Genomic DNA, 16,210 nt, shown 5'->3' with positions numbered 1-16,210 from the left:
TAAAGAGTGATGCGATGACCATTGGGGAACAGGTATACCTTCGACTTGATGATTTCCATTCCTCTGGGTATATTCCCAACAATGGGATAGCTGGGTCATATGGTAGGTCTATCTGCAATTGTTTGAGGAACCTCCATGCCATTTTCCATACAGGCTGCGCCATTTTGCAGTCCCACCAAGAATGTATGAGAGTTTCTTTTTCTCCGCAACCTCGCCAGCATTATCATTCACAGTCTTTTGGATATTAGCCATACTAACTGTGGTGAGATGTTATCTCAGTGTGGTTTTGATTGCATTTCCTGAATGCTGAGTGATGTTGAGCATTTTTTCATGTGTCGGTTGGCCATTCATATATCTTCCTTTGAGAAATGCCTATTTAGCTCTTTTGCCCATTTTTTAATTAGGTTACTTTTTTTGTTGTAAATTTGTTTCAGTTCCTTGTATATTCTGGATGTTAATCCTTTGTCAGATATATATTTTGCAAATATTTTCTTCCACTCTGTTGGTGGTCTTTTAAGTCTGTTAATTGTTTCTTTTGCTGTGCAGAAGCTTTTTAGTTTGATATAATCCCATTTGTTTATTTTTCCTTTGGTTGCCCATGCTTTTGGGGTTGTATTCATGAAGTCTGTGCTCAGTCCTATTTCCGGAACTGTTTCTCTTATATTTTCTTTAAAAAGTTTTATTGTTTCAGGGTGTATATTTAATTCTTTAATCCATTTTGAGTTGATTTTAGTATATGGTGAGAGGTATGCATCTAGTTTCATTCTCCTGCATATTGATATCCAGTTATCCCAGCACCATTTGCTGAAGAGGCAGTCTCTTCCCCAGTGTATAGGCTTGGTGCCTTTGTCAAAGATCAGACAGCTGTAGGTGTGTGGGTTGATTTCTGGGTTCTCAATTTTATTCCATTGATCAGTGTGTCTGTTTTTATGCCAGTACCATGCTGTTTGGTTATTATAGCTTTGTAGTATAGTTTAAAGTCAGGTAGCATTATGCCTCCAGCTTTATTATAATAATAATAATAATTATTATTATTATTAATTTGCTCAGAATTGATTTGGCTACGCATGGTCTTTTGTAATTCCATATAAATGTCTGGATACTTTTTTTCCATTTCTGAGAAAAATGTCATTGGAATTTTGATAGAGATTGCATTGAATTTGTATATCACTTTGGGTAGTACAGACATTTTCACAATGTTTATTCTTCCAATTGAAGAACATGGGCTATCTTTCCATCTTCTTGTGTCCTCTTTAATTTCTCTCAGCAGTGGTTTGTAGTTCTCATTATAGAGATTTTTCACATCCTTGGTTAACTCTATTCCTAAGTATTTTATTTTTTGGTGGCTATTGTAAATGGGCAGGCTTTCTTGATTTCTCTTTCTGCATGCATGTTCACTATTGGAGATTAGAATTGCTACTGATTTTTGTGTGTTGATTTTGTATCCTGCAACTTTGCTGAAATCATTTATCAACTCGAAGAGTTTTTTTTTGTAGAGGCTTTAGGCTGTTTGATATATAGGATCATGTCATCTGCAAACAGGGACAGCTTGAATTCATCTTTTCCAATCTGGATGCCTATTTCCTTCTCTTCTCTGACTGCTCTGGCTAGCACTTCCAACAGTATGTTGAATAGGAGTGGGGAGAATGGGCATCCTTGTCTAGTTCCTGTTCTTAAAGGAAAAGCTTTCAGCTTTTCCCCGTTCAAGATGATATTGGAAGCAGGATTATCATATATGGCTTAAATTATGTTGAGATACTTTCCATCTATACCTAACTTATAGAGAGTCCTTATAATGAATGAGTGTTGAATTTTATCAAATGCTTTTCAGCATCAATAGAGATGATCATATGGTCCTTGTGCTTGATTTTATTGATATGGTGTATCACATTTATTGATTTTCATATGTTGAACAAACTTTGCATCCCTGGGATGAATCCCACCTGAACATGGTGTATAACTTCGTGTATGTGTCACTGTATTCTGTTAGCTAGTATTTTATTGAGGATTTTTGCATGTATATTTATCAAGGATATTGGCCTGTAGTTTTCTTTTTCACTTGTATCCAGGTGATGTTTGCTTCATAGAATGAGTTTGGGAGAATTGCCTCTGTTTCAATATTTTGGAATAGTTTGTAGAGAATTGGTGTCAATTCCTCTTTGAAAGTTTGGTAGAATTCTGCTGTGAATCCATCCGGTCCTGCCTGGGCTTTTCTTTGTTGGGAGCCTTCTGATAACAGCTTCAATTTCTTTTATTGTTATTGGTCTGTTCAGATTTTTCTACATCTTCTTGGCTCAGTTTTGGTAGCTTGTGTGTGTCCAGAAATTTATCCATTTCCTTCAGATATTCAAATTTGTTGGCATATAGCTGTTTATAGTAATCTCAAATGATTCCTTGTATTTCAGAGGTATCAGTTGTAATATCACATTTTTCATTTCTAATTTTCATTATTTGGGCCTTCTCTCTTCTTTTTTTAGTTAGCCATGCTAATGGTTTGTCAATTTTATTTATCTTTTCAAAAAACCAACTTTTTGATTCGTTGATCTTTTGTATCATTTTTTGGGTTTCAATTTCATTAAGTTCTGCTCTGATCTTAATGATTTCCTTGAGTCTGCTAACTTTGGGTTTGGATTGTTCTTGTTTTTCTAGTTCTTTAAGGTGAAGTATTAAGTTGTTCACTTGCCTTCTTTCTATTCTTCTGAAGTAAGCATTTAATGCAATAAATTTCCCCCTTAGTACTGCTTTTGCTGTATCCCACAGGTTTTGGGATGATGTATCATTGTTTTCATTAGTTTCAATAAATTTTTTGATTTCCTGCTTGATTTCTTCTTGAACCCATATGTCATTAAGTAGAATGCTGTTTAATATCCATGTGTTTTTATAGTTACCAGAATTTCATTTGTTAATGATTTCTAATTTTAATCCATTGGTGTCTGAAAAAATACATGGGATAATTCCAATTGTTTTGAATTTGTTGAGACTTGATTTATGACCTAACATGTGATCTATCCTGGAGAATGATCCATGTGCTGATGAGAAGAATGAATATTCTGAGGTTGTTGGATGGAATGTTCTGTAGATATCTGCCAAGTCCAATTGATCTAGGGTGTTGTTTAGATCTTGTGTTTCTCTGCTGATTCTTTGCCTAGACGATCTGTCCAATATTGATAGTGGGGTGTTCAGGTCCACTGCTATTATGGTATTAGTGTCTATTTCCTTCTTTAGGTCTAATAGAGTTTGCTTTATAAATCTGGCTGCTCCAACATTGGGTGTGTATATATTTATGATTGTTATTTCTTCTTGATGGATCAATCCTTTTATCATTATGTAGTGGCCCTCATTATCTCTTTTTATGGTTTTTAGTTTAAAGTCTATTTTATCAGATATAGGAATTGGTACTCCAGCCTGTTTTTCATTTCTGCTTGCATGGTAAATCTTTTTCCATCCTTTCACTCTTAGTCTATGTAAGTCTTTATAGGTGAGGTGGGTCTCTTGAAGGCAGCATATAGTTGGATCCTCCTTTTTAATCCAGTCAGCCAGTCCGTGTCTTTTGATTGGGGAATTTAATCCTGTTACATTAAGAGTTGTTAAGGAAAAGTGTTGATTTATTCCTAGTATTTTATTGATTTTTGTTTGGATGTCAAATGTCTGTTGTTCCTTTCTTTCTGATTTACTGTTTGTCTTCTGTAGTTGTTGGTTCCTTGGGTTGTAGATAAACTTTTTTTTCCTCTTCATTGTTGGCATGTTTATTTTACTACTGGGTTTTGATTTTTCTTGAGTTTTTATGACAGTGGTAGTTATTTTTCAGGTACCAAACCCAGTACTCCCTTGAGAATTTCTTGTAAGGCTGGTTGTGTGGTAGTGGACTCCTGCAGTTTTTGTTTCTCTGAGAAATATACTGTTTGCCCTTCATTTCAGAAGGATAGCCTTGCAGAGTAGAGTATTCTTGGCTGGCTATCTCTGTCTTTTAGTATTACATCATCCCATTCCTTTCTGGCTTTTAGGGTTTCTGATGAAAAGTCTGATGTTAGTCTTATTGGGGCTCCCTTATGGGTGATTTGACGCTTCTCTCTTGCAGCTTTTAAGATTCTCTCTTTGTCTTTGGGTTTTGCCAATTGGACTATAACATGTCTTGGAGAAGACTTTTTTGGGTTGGATACAGTTGGGGATCTTTGAGCTTTCTGAATCTGATGATCTGTGTCTTTTCCTATACTGGGGAAGTTTTCTGCCACTATTTTGTTGAATATATTTTCAATGCAATCTCCTTTTTCCTCCCCTTCTGGAATACCCATAACTCGGATAGTTGAGTGCTTAAGGTTGTCTGATCTCTCCCTTAGATTTCCTTCAATGTGTCTAATTCTTTCTTTCTTTCTTTTCTTTCTTTCTTTTTTTTTTGTCTGCCGGTGTTATTTCAAACAGCCCATCTTCAAGGTCAGAAGTTCTCTCTTCTGCTTCTGCAAGTGTGCTGGTTAAACTCTCTGTTGTGTTTTTTATTTGGTTGAATGAATTCTTCAGCATGGCAAGCTCTGCTACATTCATTTTCAGGGCATTGATTTCCTTGTACATTTCTTCTTTCAGGTCCTGTATACTTTTCCTCATTTCATCATGTTGTCTAGTTGAGTTTTCTTGTATGTCATTTAGTTTCCCTAGAATTATCACTCGAAATTCCTTGTCAGACATTTCAAGGGCTTCTTGTTCTATGGGATCTAGAGCTTGAGAGTTATTACCCTTTGGTGGTATACTTTCTTGAATTTTTATATTTCTGGTATCTTTCCTTTAATGTTTAGTCATTGTGGCAGGGGATTTCCTGGTCCTGTTGATTGACACTATTGTCTGGCTAGGATGCTGCTGGGGCTGCCAATTTGGTACAGCTGCCTCAGTGTCTGCTCGGTTGCCCACTGGTGCCTTGGGTGCATGGTCGCCTTGGGTCTTGGGCCTCTCTGGGGACACCCCTCTCTGGTCCATGCACCCTCAGCCAGGCTGGGGATGAAGTCAGGTGGCGGCAGCAGCAAGGCCTACCTTCTGGGTGGTGCGGTGGCACTGCAGGGCACGTAGTCTCTCCTTTGCCCATTTTTTAATTTGGTTTTTTATTTTTTATTTTTTTACTGTTAAAGGTGTTTGAGTTTGTGTATATTCTGGATATTAATCCTTCGTTAGATGCATAATTTGCAAATATTTTCTCCCACACTGTAGGATATCTTTCATTCTGTTAATTGTTTATTTTGCTGTGCAGAAGCTTTGTAGTTTGATATAATTCTTTTTGTTTATTTTTCCTTTTGTTGCCTATACTTTTGGGTACATATTCATAAAGTCTTTGCCCAGTCCTACTTCCAGAAATCTTTCCCTATATTATCTTTTAGGAATTTTATAGTTTCAGGTCTTATACAAAGTCTTTAATCCATTTTGAGTTGATTTGGGTATATGGTGAGAGGTACAGGTCTAGTTTCATTCTTCTACATTTGGATGTCCAGTTTTCCCAGTACAATTTGTTGAAGTGGCAGTTCTTTCCCCAATGTATGATCTTGGTGTCTTTGTTGAAGATCAGTTGGTTGTATGTTTATGGGTTGATTTCTGGGTTCACTATTCCGTTCCATTGGTCTGAGTGCCTGTTTTTATGCCAGTATTATTCTCTGCCACTAAGTTTCTGTAAAATTCACATGACCAGTTTCTGTTTAAGAAATAAGAATGCTTCATATGAATAGGTGAAAAGTCCATTTGTTTTAAAAAATAATTTAGATACTTTACATAAGAAAAGTAAGTATGATTACACCTGGTAGATTACTTTTAGGGCTCACTGTAAAAGATTGTAGTTTTCAGTTGTTGCTCTATGCTATGCTTTCCAAAGCCAGACAGACAGATGGGCTTTCATTATTTTCTTGACTTTTTATATTTGTTGATAATCGTTGTAATTAATTTTTAATCTGAGGACTTGTAAAGCAATACTTGGGGATTTCACAAACCAAACTTGTATTAATGAGCCACAAACTGTTCAAATATTCTTCTTATATATCAAACTCCACTGAGTAGTAATAACTCTTTTCTGGTCATGGGCTGAACCCAGAGCATCTGGGAACTATCCTATGGAATGATCACCAACAGTGTGCATGCAGTGTGAAAGATGATGGAGTTCAATTCATTAAATCCAAACAACTTTTTAAAACTATTTCTTGAAACAGAATTACTATTATTTAGTGAGTACTTACTAAATAATAAGAGTCCTAATTCCAAGTTTATAATAATAAAATTATCAAGAAACTCACTAAAAATGTAAAAAATTTACAATATTAGTTTATTTCTATAACTATTTTTACATATTGTAGGTGATTTTCTTAACTGTTTTCACATATCTAGGCTATATATTCTCGCCTTTTCCCTCTTCTAGTAAGAAACAGAAAAATTTTAGTAGCTTTTCCAAAGTCGTGAATAATTGGTGATCAAAATACAATCCCACTGTTATATTTCCTACACTCATAATTTGTGATCAAGTTCCTTTAAAGAGAATTGCCATGCTAACTAGAAAAGCAACAATAATAAAAGGAAGCACCTATTGACAGCTAACTGTGCCAAACATTGTGCTAAAGGCTGTACAAACATGACTTCATTTAATCCTTAAGATTCTTAATGTAAGCTTAATTACCTTTATTTTACAAAGGAGAAAATTGAGACCGAAAAAATAAGCAACTTGCCAAAAGCTCATGTCATAAGAAAATATCAGAAACAGAACTAAAACTTCAGTGTACTGTATACAAGCCCTGTCTTTCCCAGAGCCCATGTTCACAAGCATGTTAGGCACTCCCATAAAATATAAAGTATACATGCTCTTCAACCAGTTGGTTCACAACGTAAATTAATTTTTGCATAAACTATAAGATACAATCTGGAAGAAAAGAGAAGACTCATTGTGTGACAGATACTATAATGTGAGTTGATTTCAGTTGTTTTCCTAAGCCTTAAGGAGAGCTTTGGAAAATAGGATATATATGATTTGTCAGATGGACAATGAGAGATCCAAGGGGTAAAGAGAAACCATTCACCCTCGCCAACTTTTTATTTCTTTTCTCTTATTTCTGTCAAAGAATGGCTCTACTTTATGCTCAGAATAGCTTTCTAATCCTTGTCTACAAAGCCACATGTATTCCCTTATCAAAAACTTGACTCCATGCCAGCCTCTCTAAGGAGCCCTATCCTGATGATAGGTTGTATAAATGCATCCTCCGTCGCTTCTCTGACAACAGCATTCCCCAAACACCTTCCTTTTAAAATTAAAAAAAAAATTTTCCTCAAAAACAAAAAGAAGAAAATTATATCTGATTTGTCATCTTCTTTTATGTGATTGTAAATTCATACACTATTGGCTGTTTTCTACTACATAAAGGTCAAGAAATATTTAGTGCATTGAATGGTCAATTTGTCTGGAGGAATACAGGCTGAAACATTTAAAAAATGGTTTGTAAAAGGAATAGAGTGTACAGTTTTCTCACCAATTATGACACAATATCTCGGCCATGTTGTGTGAATGGTGTTGATCCATCACAGACAGGGATTAGAGTTCCATTGGGGAAAGCCTCCCAGGAGAGGTGGGTGGTAGAGGGAATCTCTACCCATCACAAAGCCATGGAGGAAAGCAAGAAGCTTCCAGGGTGGGGAAGCTGGCAGCAATGTACTAAAGAGGGGTCACCATTCCTATTTTGCAAAATACTCCAGTTATTTACCTTTTGCTCTGGGCAGCTGTAGGGAATCTGAAGAGAATCAAAAATATATGGAGGCCCTACAGAGGACAGCATACAGCTTGAGCACCCCAGAATGTTGCAAAGTGGAGCAAGTAGGGATTCAGAGGGACTGCTAAGTGAAATAAGCCTGAGTATTAGGGGACAGGATGTTTGTGTCCTCCCTACCCGCATTCATATGCTGAAATCTGATCCCAATTGCAATAGTATTAAGAGGTGGGGCCTTCGGGAGGAGGTTAGACCATGAGGGTTGAACCCTCATAAATGGGATTAGTGGCCTTATAAAAGAGGCACTAGGTGGCTTCTTCACCCCTTCCGTCATGTAAGCACACAGAGAGAAGCCACCATCTGTGAAAAACAGGCCCTCACTAGACACAGAATCTAGAGGAGGCTTGATCTTGGACTTTCCAGCTTCCAGAACTATAAGCAATAAATTTCTGTTGTTTGTAAATGACCCAGTCTAAGGTATTCTGTTATAGTAGCTCAAACAGACTGAAAGTAGATCATCCGGCAGAAAGAAAATATTCAGAGATTGAGAACGTAGCACTACTTTATTTCCCAGACAATGCATTGGCATTGTTAGATATTAATGTCTGACAGTTAAACTTCTTAACATAACCTTATGCCATAAAAGCAAGTACATGTGTAATGTACAGAGTTTGGATGTGAAAAACAAACAAACAAAAAATCACTACTTTCCAAATCATAGAAAATGTCAAGAATATGATAAAACAAGGGAAATTTACCAAAAAACAAAAATTCTGTTCCCTTTATCAGGGCTTTGCCTAAATAAATTAGTTTTTTTCATAAATTGCTAGAAGTTTTGCCTTTAACATTTGTGTCTGACACATAGGCATTTATTACAGCAGTTCTGGAATATACCGTGTTGGTCAGACAGAAGCAGGTTCTATCCATCACTATTACAGGAGGAATGTATTCTCTGTGGAATCCTTTAAAGGGCTGCAACAAGTTCACTTCCTCCTGTTGGTAGCAGAGTAGGTTGCATTTGTCTGGTAATTGATTGTGACTCCCCACCAAGTCTGAGGTGCATGTAGCACACCCAATGGTGTGCACACAAAAAAAGATCAAGTTGGCCTTCCCCTCTCTTTGGAGCTTTGCGCTCACTGATCTCAGTAGAGTGTCACTGTCCTCTTTATGACAGCTGCTCATTTCCCAGGCCTGCTGTGTTTCTACACTGCCTTCCTATTGTATGTGTATACAGACTGATTATAAGTTCACCACTTCCTTCCACCTTTTTGTACAGGGTATTATCTATGACAGATGAGTGCAATAAAGTGAATCATTTTTTTTTTCCACTTGCAGGCAGCACAGTGAGTTCTAACCAACAAAGGCACATTGAGGTAAATCTTTAACAGTGTCACCACATTGACTTTCATCATTTTCACCTTTCCTTTCACTGATTTTTTATCCCTGGAGTTGTAAAACATAGTTTCACATTGTGACTGTCCTCTAGTCCTCAGTAGAATTAGTTACACTGACAGGAACATACTCTTTTTCATAGACACTCCATCACAGCTCAGCCTTAGTTGCCTTTCTCCCTCCACAAATTCAATTTTATAGATAAAAGCTCAGAGTTTCAAGGGATAAAAAAAATTCAAAAAAGTCAAACTTTCATTTTTAAAGATAATACAGTACTAGGAAACTATTGAAAAAAATGTGATGGCATATTTAATGTGAAAGAATGTTTTCCATATTTGAAGAAAAAATTGAAAACCATATATATGTGATTTCATAAGTATTTTATTTTATATGTAATATATGCTCATGTATAATATAATATATATAGCTGCTTTTTTATTTGCTTTACTTTTCTTCTTTTATTTATGAATATATTTGATCGTATAGTGAGATTAAAAGATTTGTAAAGGCAAAAAGGAAAACAACCATATGGTTCTTATTTCAGACTGTTTAGTCTACATAAACAAAAACCAATTTGAAAACAAATAATTTGTAATAAATTTGTTGGTTTTTTTGTGTGTCTTAGTTTGTTCAGGCTACTATGTCAAAATATCATAAACTGAGTAATTTATAAACAATAGAAATTTATTTCTCACAGTTCTGGAAGCTGGAAGTCCAAGATCAAGGTGCTGCCAGATTCTGTGTCTGGTGAGGGTCCACTTCCTGGTTTATAGACAGTGCTTTCTCTCTGTGTCCCCACATGGTGGAAGGGGCAAATTAGCCTCCTGGGGTCTCTTTTATTAGGACACTAATCCTAATCATGAGGATTTCAACCTCATGACTTAATCAAGTCCCAAAGACCCTGCCTCCTAAATCATCAGCTTGGGGTTAGGATTTCAACATATGAATTTACTGGGGACACATATTTTCAGACCACAGTAGTTGTTCCTGGCAAAAAGGAAAGATATTTTAAAGAGGAGGAGAAACACTTGTACAAGAAACCACCACTTTAATATCATAGTGATTTCTATTTTTCTTAAGTAACAGGCAATTTTAAAACAAATAAGAAAGGCACATTTCAAGGCACCCCTGCAGAAATACTGTGAAAGGATTCACTTAAAAAGGGAGATACAGAACCCCAAAGCTACTTTTTTAACCGTTTAAATAATTGCTATCTTTTTCTTTGCAAATTGTTAATACTTCAAAGGACAATTATTATGTCAGCTCTTTGAATCATTCTTTCATTAGTTCATTTAATCAACTGGTAATAATCCCTTATTCTATTGCCCTTATTTAAATCTTTCTGTGATATTTCTTTTTCACCAAGCTCAGTGATCAAGAGTCTTTATGAGAGAACTGATAAGGAAAAAATTATGCTAGGAAGATAGATGATAAGAGACTAAGGGGGGACTTTTGCAAGATCACATTCTGGAAAGCACCCAGTTGAAACAAAAGGAAACCATGGTGTATTACAAAGACAATCTGGGAGGTGATTTTTGTTTGTTTGTTTGTTTCCTTAGAGAAAGAAACAAAACAAGACAAATAAGGCATATAAGGAAGAAATTATTCTTTTATAGGGAATTTGAAGCCCAGATAGAGGGAAAACCAAATAAATAATTCATTTGTAGAGACCAAAAAGTAAAATTTGGGGTTTCTGCATAACTTGCTTCAAATAAAGATACCAGGGTCTAAAACTACCTAGTGCCTCTAGGAATCTTGTACTTAGGATCCAATGAATTTGTACCTGAGCCAGTCAAGATCATATCCTTGATACTAGTGCTAGTACAGGGTGGCAGTATCCTTGAGAGACAGATTGATAGTATCTAACTTTGATTGATAGCCTTGTTCATCAGATTTAAGATAAGACTATTTACCAGATCTGTTCTGTATGCATATTTGAGAATTAAAAATAATATTTGTGAGGCAGATGATCTACATAAACACTCTTCACTGGCAAGGCCTCCTTTTTCTTCTTCAAAATGAAATTTGTTATTCTTGGACCTCTATTTTTCAACAAGAATTTTAGGGTCAGCTTATCAGGTTCCAGGAAAATGTGGTATCTATTTATTTAACTATTTTTTTGTTCTACAATAAAATGTACACTTTTATGGTTATATATTTTATGCTTATTTTGTAAGATTTATTTCCAGGTTGTTCAAAGTTTATGCTGTTCTTTTGAATGAGATCTATATTTATATGTAATTTCTAATTGATGGTTACAGTAGTGGATTGAATTATTTCCTCCCAAAACTCACTGAAGCTTGAATTGTGTTCCCCAAATTTTACGTATTAGAAACTTGGCCCCCACTGTGACTGTTGAGAGGGTGGGTAATCTTATTATGGTAATTGAAAGGTGGAGCCTCAAACAGGTGATCAGATTGTAGGACCCTGCTGTAGGGAATGGATTAAAAATGGTGGTCAGGGGTGTGGTTCTGAGGGCTTTACAAGGAGAGGAATGTCTGCCTTTCTCTGTGCTCTCTCTGCTTTCATCATCTTGCAATTTGAGACCCTTGGGTCACTGTTGCCACTACCAGATGGACTTTGGACTTCCCAGCCTCAGAAACTGTAAGCAATAAGTTTTGTTTTCATATAAATCACCCAGTTCCAATTATTTTGTTATAAGCAACAGAAACAGACTAATACATTTACTGTTGTATAGAAATGTTATTTTAAAAAACTATTTATTCAGAATCCTGCAATTTTGCTCAACTCTTACTAGTTCGAACGTTTTGTGTACATATATTTTCTATACAGATCTAGTCATCTGAAAAGTTTTATTTCTTTTTACCTGAAACTTGCATTGTATAGGAGCTCTAGAAAATGTGAAGTAGAATAAGTGGCCTTCTTTCTTCCCTGACTTTAATGTTTGTGTTTCATCTTTAAACTATTTATCAGATTAAATCAGTTGCATCTGAACACTACTTTGCCACAAGAGATTTTTGTTGTTGTTGCTGTGGCTTTGCTTTGTTTTCTGCTAAGACAGGATCATTTACTTACAACCCATTTACTTACAACCAAATACTTTGGTTTGTTTTTAACAAAGGAGTATTGAACCGACAATCTATTACACATGGTGGTTGTATTAGTCCATTTTCGTGTTGCTATAACAGAATACCTGAGACTGGGTAATTTATAAAGAACAGAGATTTATTTGCTTATGATTCTAGGACAGCTGCATCTGGTGCAGGCCTCAGGTTGCTTCTACTCATGGCAGAAAGTGGCAGGCAGCTGTCAGGTACAAGCAGATAACATGGTGAGAGAAAGCAAGAGAGAAAGAGACAGAAAGAGGGGAGGAGCCAGGGTCTTTTAAACAACCTGCTCTTAAGGGAACTAACAGCATGAACTCACTTAGGTCCCCCTCCAACCCCCCCCCACACAGGGAGAGCATTAATCTACTCATGAGGGATCTGCCCCCGTGACTCAAACAGCTGCCAACACTGCCACATTGGGGATCAGATTTCCACATGAGTTTTGGCGGGGACAACACCTCCAAACTCTATCAGTGATTTCTATCACATTCCCATTTAATTCATTTTGGCTAGTTCAGAAAGGATGATGGCCTCTAGGTATAGACATGGATTACACTATAGTTATCAAGGTGTGGATCTCGATGCTACTTCTGTTCTGGAAGTAATTTCCTTCACTTCCAAATTAACAAAGTTCATGGCACTTGGGACATAGTCATTGATTTCCCTAACTGTCTTTTGTTTGTATCTATCAGTCCTGAAAGTTTGCCTTCCCTGGGCAGGGCAGATGAATACCATTATTGTGCTACCTAGGGAGAAGTCAACTCTATAATGGGGTCTGTGCCACAATTTGATTTATAGGGATCTCGACTATCTCATCCTACTAATTTACATGATACAGGTCTATTGTGATAATGATGCTAATGCTGATAATCCCTGAAGTACAAAAAATTGAAAGTTCCTTCATCTGTCTTGGTAAATCACGTATGTAAAAAGGGAAGAAAGATAAGTCTGTTAAAACCCAGGGATTTGATACCGTCTAGTTTAATGTGGCTCCTTGGTTTTAATATTTTGAGGCCTATTGAAATATTCTCTCCAAAACTTAGGGATATATAAGTTGCGTGAACTGGATGTCATCTGACATATTTACAAAGTTAGTCATGCCTAGCAGCGTGTTATTTTCAAATGGAAGTGGTATTTTTTAAGTTAGAATGCCTAAGGCTACAAATAACAGGATATTAGCTCAACTTGACCTGAACAATAATGGAATTTATTATCTCACTTGGGCAGCTTATGTAGGTAGGAGGCTCCAAGCTGGAGCTCTGGTTTTGTTCGCTGTGGCTCTCTTAATTCTGCCTCCTTTATGTGTCATCTTCGTCTTCAGGATAGAATTTGATAGATGCGGCAGTTTTTGATGTTGTATGTAGATGCAGCATTATCCAGAGATATAAAAAGCAGATACTCTTTAATGGTATCTCCTTCTCAAGGGGAAGAAAATATTTTTCAGAAGGCTTCAGATACCTTTCTGAAGTGGATGGCAAGTCCCAAATTCCTTATGTAGAAATCCCACATGGTCATTGTCTTTCAGTAAGTGATTATTGAATGCCTATTAAGTGCCATCAATCAAGACAGACACAGTCATGCCCTCACAGAGCTTTTCATCTGCTTTTTCCATACTAGAAACAAAATGTGCATACTAGCCTTTGAGGAGGCAGGGATTCTTGTATTAACATACATTGAATATATGTAATTATAAGCTTGTTAGGTGGTTTTTATTTTTTATTATTTAGTGATAGTGGAAAATCAGAATTAAAAAAAAAAACCTTTTAAGTCAATCGTTAACTTAGTCTAAGCAAGAATTGGGAAGGCTCCTTCCTCTTAGCACAAACTGAAGTTGGTTCTATTAAAAAAGAAGGAATCCTTGGATCAGTAACCAGTATTTTCTGCTATAGGATGTATGGGACTGGGCCTAAACAGATAATGAAGACCTGTATCGGTTTACAAGAAAATTTGCTAACAGGTCTGTACCTGCCTAATAACAATTTCAACTAAACCTTTTATTAGGGCTTTCTTATTTCAGTTCCAAGGATTTTCTGATTGCTTTGTGTAAAAGCTGACACTAGTTCTAAGCAGACTGCTAAAATATTACAACCCTTATTGGAGGGTACCTTGTTATGGTACAGAAGGGAAATAGTCATCTTAAGCAAAGCCATTAGCAGTACTTCTATGGGTCTGTATCTAAGTAAAAACACATTCATATTTCTAGCCCAAACCCATTCTCTAAACTCCAGACTTGTATGTCTAGCAGTAACATTAGTTCATGGATATCTTAAAGTTTCCTTAAACTCATCAAGTCCAAAACAAAACTTGTGACCGCCACTTCATCTCCATGTTCTCTGTTTTAATGTCAGGCACCACTTACGGCCCCAGACCTCAGAACCATTCTTAATTCCTCTCTGCACTTAAGCCCCATCATTGAATCCTTCATTTTCACTTTCCATATCACCACTTCATATTTCCACCATCACCATCAACTTGTTCCTGGGCTTTTCCAGAGTCCCACATCCCTTCCTATTCTACTTCCAAAGTAACCACTTGTAAATACAAATTTATCATGCCCTTCTCCTGTTTAAAACACTTTGGTGGGTTCCTTTTGCTTAGATCAAGATTAAATATCCTTAATGTGCCTTCAAGGCTCTGCAAGACCTTGTCTCCACTTGTACCTGCAGCTTTATCTCACACCACTCCTTCCCTCTTTCTCTCTAGTCCACTCTTATTTCCAACCAGGGATTTCTTCTATTGTGAAGGGGACTATAATTTGTCTTCAGCAAAATAAAAGTGTATTCTCTGCTTACCTTCATTTATATACACAACAATATTGTCCCTAAGTTTGCCTTCATCAGGATATTCTCCCCACAGCAAAACAAGTGAAGACGCATTCAGATTTACTGATCCAATTAGGTCCCCCATAATTTGTTAGCATCTGATCGATTGCTCATTTCATTATTTTCTTTCATACCTGTTCATATAATCTCACTATTTTCACCCATTTAAGCATCAACGATACATATCAATTTTTTAATGAAAATCTTTCTAAAATATGTTTTATTTTGTCTAATTGATGATACCAAGTATTCTCTTCATCCTTCAATATTGTCAAAATGCACTAAAATATGCTTAATTTGACAAGGCCATCAGAAACTATTAAGGCTCTTGTAGTTATTTTCTTCTACTCCAAATAACCCTGGAGTACAGTTTTATTCCTTCCCCTTGCCCCCTTAGGTCTCTTCTTTCAACAGCCATTTATTATTACTATTAGTGTGTATTTTTTCCCCCTCTTCTAATTGGTTGCCATGTGTTTAAAGCAATTCTAAGTGAATGCAATCTCTTGGCTTCAAGACTTTTTATGAGTAAAATCTTGCATTTTATGACCCTTTTACTTAAGCCAAAAGGTTTTATTCATGTATTTCTGCTTTCGATTTCTGTTCAGGATAATTAAATTTGTGGCAGACTGATCTTCATATAAATCAAATATAAAATAATACTTTTATTGTCTTTCCCACATACTATTTCTTTAAGGCTACTGCAACTTATATGATATATATTTTACATTAAGTCATTTTTAAAATATATTTTATAAGTTTTTAAAAACAAAATTCCAGCCAAATCAGATGCTCTTAGTGTCCCAGTTCTTACGTCATGGTATATTTCTCTTTGCAAGATGCCATTTGGTTTAATAAAATGGTATATATTGAATACCTCCCTAGTGATCCGAAAGAAGACGGTTTTAAAGATGACCACATGACGCTCAGAGATGTCTTGTGACGCTATATCACTCTGGTTCATTGACCTGGTTTTACAATCCTAAGCACTGGGATCTCAAGAGAGAAAAGCATCTGATTTTTTCTGCAAGGTTTTAGAAAATGGAGCACAGGCATTTGCAAAAGACGTTACTTGCATCTGTGGTAGGCACGTGTACATACACACGTGCATGGAGGAGTGTGAGGAGCAGCGGGAACTCGATGTCATTGTTTTGAGGGCGAGTAGACGCTCATTGTTTAGCATGTTCTAACTTTGCCTTGCATCCTGTCCTTTTTT

Source organism: Cynocephalus volans, chromosome 3, assembly GCF_027409185.1.
Source record: "Cynocephalus volans isolate mCynVol1 chromosome 3, mCynVol1.pri, whole genome shotgun sequence".
NCBI lineage: Eukaryota > Metazoa > Chordata > Mammalia > Dermoptera > Cynocephalidae > Cynocephalus > Cynocephalus volans.
This window is presented reverse-complemented; position numbering follows the sequence as displayed.